The following is a 6,922-nucleotide window of genomic DNA, read 5'->3' as shown; positions in this document are numbered from 1 at the left end:
TCCATGGGGCTCTTCCAGCTTTCCAAGTGACTCAACAGCGGGAAGGCGAAACAGAGAGGGTAGCCCAGCTCCAGGAAGAAAGAGTAGAAGTTCCCAGAATCCTCAGGAGAAGGTCATGCCCACCAGGAGGCATCATCAGGCTGTGACCTGATTGACAGGCTACCCTCCACCCCTAGACTTAGTCATCAAGTTGAAATTATGTAGCTACTACACCTGCTTTCATGTGAGGTTTTCTGTTTCCATGGATAAATCGTTAATTTCCCCCTCCCACCCCCCCACCCCCGCAAAAAACCCCATCATCATCGAGTCAATGCAGACTCAGAGTGACACTATAGGACAGGGTAGAACTTCCGTGGTGAGTTTCCAAGAAGGTAAATCTTTGCTGGAGTAGAACGCTCCATCGTTCTCCTGTGGCATGATAGGTGCTTCCAAACTGCTGGTCTTACAGCTAACAGCCCAACTTCTACCCACCACACAAACGGGGGTTTGCTCATACATTGTAGATGCACCCACATGGTACATGGAAGTAGAGTCCAAAAGGTCCCCTCAGTTGTACAAGCTACTTTCCATTGGGTTGCTAACCTAAAGTCAGTGATGGATCAGCAGAATGAGATGTGCCCAGCCACCATGACCAAGTGCTCCAAAAGGAGTCCCATTAGAAGGTCCTGGATAGAGTGGGAGGAAAATGTGGACCCAAACTCAAACTCACAAAAGAGACACTCAAGTCAATGGCCTTTAGTCACTTTCGTGTCTGGAACTGAACTCGCCCCCTGCTAGGATAACCAGTCATGTAAGTAACATCAAGGACAGAATTTAGCTGATGGGGAAGAATGGAAACAGGTAAGTCTTGGACAAAGTGAGGTCAGTGATAGTGTGTTGTTGTTGTTTTAGTGGCCCTCAAGTAAGATCCTGCTCATAGAGAACCTAGGTACAATAGGATGGAACACTGCCAAGTCCTGCTCCATCTCAGGGTGGTTTTTATGTTTGATTCCATTGCTGCAGCCAATGAGCCAGTCCTTCACAAAGGCCTTCCCGTTTTCAGTTGCCCTTTTACTTTACCTAACATGATATGGTTTTCCCAGAATGGATCGCTCCTGATAACATATTCAAAGGCCATGATACAACATGTCACCATCCTCGCTTCTCTGGACATTTGGATGTGAGATCAAAGCTATTGTTAGTCTTGTTAATTCTCGTACAAATATGCTTGAAACAGTGGATGGTGATAAGAGATGTAAAAGCCCCCAATAAAATAAATAAAATTCCATGAGACCCATCCAAACTAATTGTAAGACTTTTAAAGGTGCAGATTCTGGCAGCTATGAATAAATACCATTTTACTGTATAAAATAAATACCATTGTACTGTATAATACATGTAACAAATACATTTCCTATGAACAAATACCAGTTTATTGTATTGTTATTTAAGTTCCCAATATATTAAAGAACTTCTTCATGTAGCTCCATTATCAATATTGGTCTACAGTTTTCTTGAAGTATCCTTATATTACTGGTCTCATAGAATGCGTTAGTAAGTGTTCTCTTACAACCATTGTTACATGTGTACCCAATTAACTCGAACTTAAATAACAATATAGTAAAACGCCAGGTTTTTAGAACAAAGTGCTCTTGTGTTGAGGGAGGGCTGTCGCAGAGGCCCACAGTCCATCCAGTTTCTCAATGTATGGCCATATCAATATATGTACATAGGGCAATGCCTCTATTTTATGAATTAATATATTTATATACGTACATGCCTATGTTTATACCTCTATCCATAGCTTTGCTTCCTAGATGTTTTCTCTATTTCCTTTTACCTTTCTAGTGTCCCACCACCACACTCACCCCTTTTCTGCCTCTTAGTAATGCCTCTCAGCTAAATTGCTATTGTTCCAACACCCCCAGGATCTCATTGTTGATTTTAATTCTCTAGTTGATCCCTTATCTATGGAATTTTTTGATCACTGCTCGCTGCCCCCATCCCCTCCTCCCCCAAGGCCCTCCAGAACCATTGGTTCAGTTGCTTCCCATGTCTACATGGGTAGGCAAAACAACAAAAACCAAGACAAAACACAAAGAAAACGAAAGATTGAATAAAAATAAGGGGGAAAACTAGCCAAGAAAACTTCAACCCCAAACAAAAAAGGATGCATAATCCTAGGTCCATCCACTGACCTTTATAACTATCTCCCCAACGGTCCTGGGGAGTGTCCAGAAACTGCCCCTCCTGGTCTGAAGTCTATTTTGGAGGCTCCTCAGGAGCTTTATGGCTTTCCTTGGCTCCCATTGCTGATCTGTTCTGTTCCCTTATTGCTACACTCCACTGTTGAGGGGGTGGGGGTCAGACCAGGCTCACTCCCCGCCATGTGTCCTTCTGTCAATGTGTTCTCCAATGAGGGGACACCATGTCTCAAGCTGTGGCTGGCCCTATAGTCTTCTCTGTGTGCCCGGGCCGATTTTTGCAAATAATGGTGAATAAAAAATCTTACCATTTGTTGTTAATCCCATTCATTCGAATATCTCCAAATAAGAAACACATAATTGAAAAGACATAATTAAGCTAAACAATCTTTATAATTAATTGATTTTCTTTAATTGGTAATTATGCCCTGTGACGATGGCATAGTACCCTCTTAGTATTCATAAATTACGAATGAGAAAAAACAGAGAGAGAGAATATTTAAAATGTAAGGTGTGGTTACTGTTGAACAATGATGTTTGACAAGGGTTCATTTACTAACAAACACACCTTGTCTGATCATTGAGATGAACAGAAAAAAAGTGTCATCAAGTATTACATTTTATAATACAATAAACATGCAGATCACGATTCTAAGCTCTGGGTTTTGGGTGAGCTCTTATTTTATTTTAAATATTATACATTGTCGATTGCTTCACTTGGTTTTGAATTCTCTCTGCGTACATTTTAGGTTCTTGCTTGCTAATATTTTCGTGTGTTCCCCTGTGTGCATGTGTGTCTTGTGTGTGCACGGTGTTCCGAGGGCTGCCAAGTGTTTCCTAAGAACACCTCCCACAGCAACTTCACCCGATCCACCTCGAGTTTATTCTGCCTTCATCTGGACCAGCGGTTTGCAACCTGTGGGTCACGACCCCTTTGGGGGTCGAACGGCCCTTTCGCAGGTGTCATACGATACATAAGAGTAGCAAAATTACAGTTATGAAGTAGCAACAAAAATAATGTTATGGTTCGGGGTCACCACCACATGAGGAACTCTCTTAAAGGGTCATGGCCTTAGGAAGTTTGAGAACCCTGATTTTCTGGACTCATCAAAGGATGGATATTCCAAATAAAGAAGGTACCTGGAGGATAAATTACATTGATTTAATAATGATGCTGAAGTATTTACAGGTGGTTAACCTTTAATCAGTCTCTCACCTTCCCTCCTTTATTTCCCAGCTCCTGCTCAGGAACTAGGTGAGCCTGGAGGCAGATAATTCAAGGTGCTGAAATTGGGGCAGATGTGGATTTCAGATCGGGCTGTGCTGTGTGGAAAGAGTGCATCATCCTTGCTTGGATGTTTTGTGCTTCCTGGAAGGTAAGAGTACCTGGAACCTGGACATGGGGACCTATTCCAGGTCAGATACCCTCAGCCAGTACGTAACCCAGGCTCAGGGAGGACATTGTCTTTTGCCTCCAGAAGCCCCTGGGGTAGAGCTCACAGATATGCAGCCTGTGCCAACATCCCGACTCTGAAACCTCCACTAAGGGCTTCTCAGTTGCTGATTTGTCCACACCAGGGCCTCGCTTTCATTCCAGGGTATATGTAGAGATCCACACGCCCAGGGTGCCTGGTCAGCATTTAACCGATTTGACTCAGCACGGGGTTTGTGTACTGTTGTTATCACGAGTGACTCCTTGAGATCTTACTTCTCCATGAGTGGAGAGCCCCAGTATTCTCTGAGAGAGAGTTCCTGGCAGTGGACTCACAGGGTGTCCCTGGGATTAACATCTTTACACTTAAGGGGCGAAGCTACAGCTCCTACTTGAAGTATGTCTTGTGACTTTAGTTGTTGGTTCACTGGAAACTCCAGTCGTCACAGACCCATATATGTTAGGGTTAGAAGGGTGTATTAAATCTTCCTCTGTGCCCTTAAGTCTGAGGGAAAAGTCCAATGTTGAGAAAAATGGAGATCATGGTTCCAATATTAGTACTTTAAATTTGATACCACCTCCATCTCTAGTGACATGAGTGTCCCTGGGAAAGGAGGAATGGAGTGGATCAAAGGTAGAATAACCAGTAATTTATTTGTTTCATTAAACACGGTTTCGCTACATCTTTGAGGGAGAAACCAGGTGAAATTGTGATCTACAAATTAGTAAATAACTTCAATTGAGCTCTAGGCCTCCTTGGTTATTGGGTAACACATCCCTGCATATGTCTAATAGCAGAGAAGACCCCTTGAGGGTAGGACACAGTAGAGTGGAGGATCACAAGAGTCCTGTGATAGACCTTGGTCATAATGCTTTCTGTCCTACTTAAACATTTATACATCACTTCATTTTGCCAAATTCCATGAACCATTTGTAAAAGTTAACTGAAAACAGAGGGTGTGTTTGTGTTTCCTAATTTTGCATGTCTTCCCATCGCAGTCCCTTACGTTTAGGTGAAATCTGGGAGAGAAGACAGGTCCACACACATAATTAGCAGCATGAGTTTTCGGTGTGCTAGGTTTGGTGCTTAGCTTAGGGTTTTAGTGTGCTAGAGGCAGAATCTCAACTTAAGATCGGAATCTAGGTCCTGAGATTAATCAAAGTTCCTGGTTCAAGAACAAGAATCAAGGGATAGAAGTAGAAGTTAATTGTGATGATTTGAGATTCAGGTGTTGGTGGACAGATTAAAGGTCATCATGTTCAGAATGTTTCTGCCTAACAGATTATGTTTTGAGTTGACTAGGAGTATATGTGTTAAGGTCTAATGATGTAGAGATACTGTTTAAGGATTCGAGTTTTCGGGGGTAGCTCGTGAATTTGAGATTTAGGGTCATAAAGTTAGGATTAAGTTGATAGAGTATAATCCGGGTTGTGACTCTGATTCAAAGAATTGGAATAAACGCATTGGGCTAGGTTTAGTGTGCATGATCATTGGATTTGTTAGGCACATGTTAACTTTGTTGTCGGCATCAGGCGATGCTCAGGGTGTTAGTGGAAGTTCTGGAGGATGAGTGGCTTTTCAGCTAGTTATCAGCGTGTTGTAAGGACACTCAGCACGTTCACATATTTGGGAGATGGTGATTAGCAGTTAATGCATAGGGATTGAAATACCAAGCTAATAATCGTGTGCGGAAATGTAGCCTACAACATTTTTGTTTATCAGCTATAGTATTCATGATATATTTAGAATCATTGATGCATAAGATCATCATTTTTTGTGGATAGAGGAATTTTTATTTTTCTTTGGAAGCCTTTTTTCTTCCTTAACAAAAACTGTCTTGTTTTGGGATTTCCAGGCTCTTTCACCGCCTTGCTCCGCCTCTGCCTAGGAAGCAGCCAAAGGCTTTCTGTCGCCCTGAAGCTGCTGCAAGGTCTGCGGGTTCGGCCAGGTGTTTCCAAAGCAGAAGAGCCGCCCCCGCCGCCTCAGTCAGTGCGCCCTCAGCGTTCGGCCAACAGAAGCTCGCCCGCCGCCCGCTGCCCCGAGAGCCCGCAGGCCTGCCCCGAGAGCCCGCAGGCCTGCCCTGTGAGCCCGTAGGCCTGCCCTGTGAGCCCGCAGGCCGGCGAGCCCGCAGGCCGGCGAGCCCGCAGCCCGGCGAGCCCGCAGCCAGGCCTGGCGAGCAGGTGCGCGAGCCGAGCTTAGCCTCCGGGGTGGGGCGGAGCAGCAGGAGAAAGACTAAGAAGAAACCTGAGGCTCGGGAAGAAGCAGAATTGTTGGCAGGATGCCATGAATGACCTGCGAAGACGGAGCACTTTGTGTGATGTGACTCGTGATCCAGGAAAGAGAGATCCCTGCTCATCGTGTGGTCAGTTTTTAATGTCATGTTCACAACTGCCACGCTGGAATCAATGTCCTTTGAAGTAGAACTCAAAGACGCCGACCTGACATGATTGAGCACCTGGAGGAATGTGCTTACACTGCTAGGCTTTCTGTGAATCGCAACAACGCGCAGTCTCTGTTGGACATTGCAAACCAGTACCAGCTTCAGCCTGTGAAGAACATGCGTGTTGATTTTTTGAAAGAGCCAGTGGATGCTTCAAACGGTCTCGGTCTAAGCGTTCTGGCAGCGCGTCTAGACTGTCCTGAGTTGAAAGCCGCTGCAGACGCCTTTGTTCACCAGCTTTTCACTGACGTTTCCAAAACTGAGGAGTTTCTCCAAACTGATGCTCAGGGAGTGACTCATCTCCTCAACCAGGACGCCCTGACGGTGAGCGCAGAGGAGCAGGTTTATGATGCTGCCGTCAGGTGGCTGGAATCGCCGGCCTTTTATGGTCCATGTTCCTTGTTACAGTCAGATTTCCTCTCATCTCACAGAATTTCTTAAGGAAAACCGTCCCAGCTGAACCACTCATTCAAGACAGCCCTGAGTGCCTTAAGATGGTGATGAGTGGAATGCAGTATCCATCTACTGTCTCCTGAGGATCGGAAAGAACTGGCAGATGGAACAAGGCCGCAAAGACCACAGTCTTGTAGATATTTTAACCCAAAGTTGGGAAAAGGTGCATATTCTACTCGATCCTGAAGTGAGAATGTAACTTCAGAAATCTCACTTGATGCGTGTTTTGCTCTTTAAAATGACCTGTGTTGATAACGATTTTGTATATTCAACCACGCGTTTTTGGTCTTCAAGTAGAACAGTTTAAATAACTGAAGAATTAACCCCGGATTTTCCAAAAGGCCTCATTCAATAAAGTATCCGTTATTTCCTGAAGCCAGCATTAACAGAATTCCATCACAATATTTGTTAAA

Source organism: Tenrec ecaudatus, chromosome 9 (assembly GCF_050624435.1).
Source record: "Tenrec ecaudatus isolate mTenEca1 chromosome 9, mTenEca1.hap1, whole genome shotgun sequence".
Classification (NCBI taxonomy): Eukaryota; Metazoa; Chordata; class Mammalia; order Afrosoricida; family Tenrecidae; genus Tenrec; species Tenrec ecaudatus.
The sequence above is the reverse complement of the archived record's forward strand: the minus strand, read 5'-3'. Positions refer to the sequence as shown.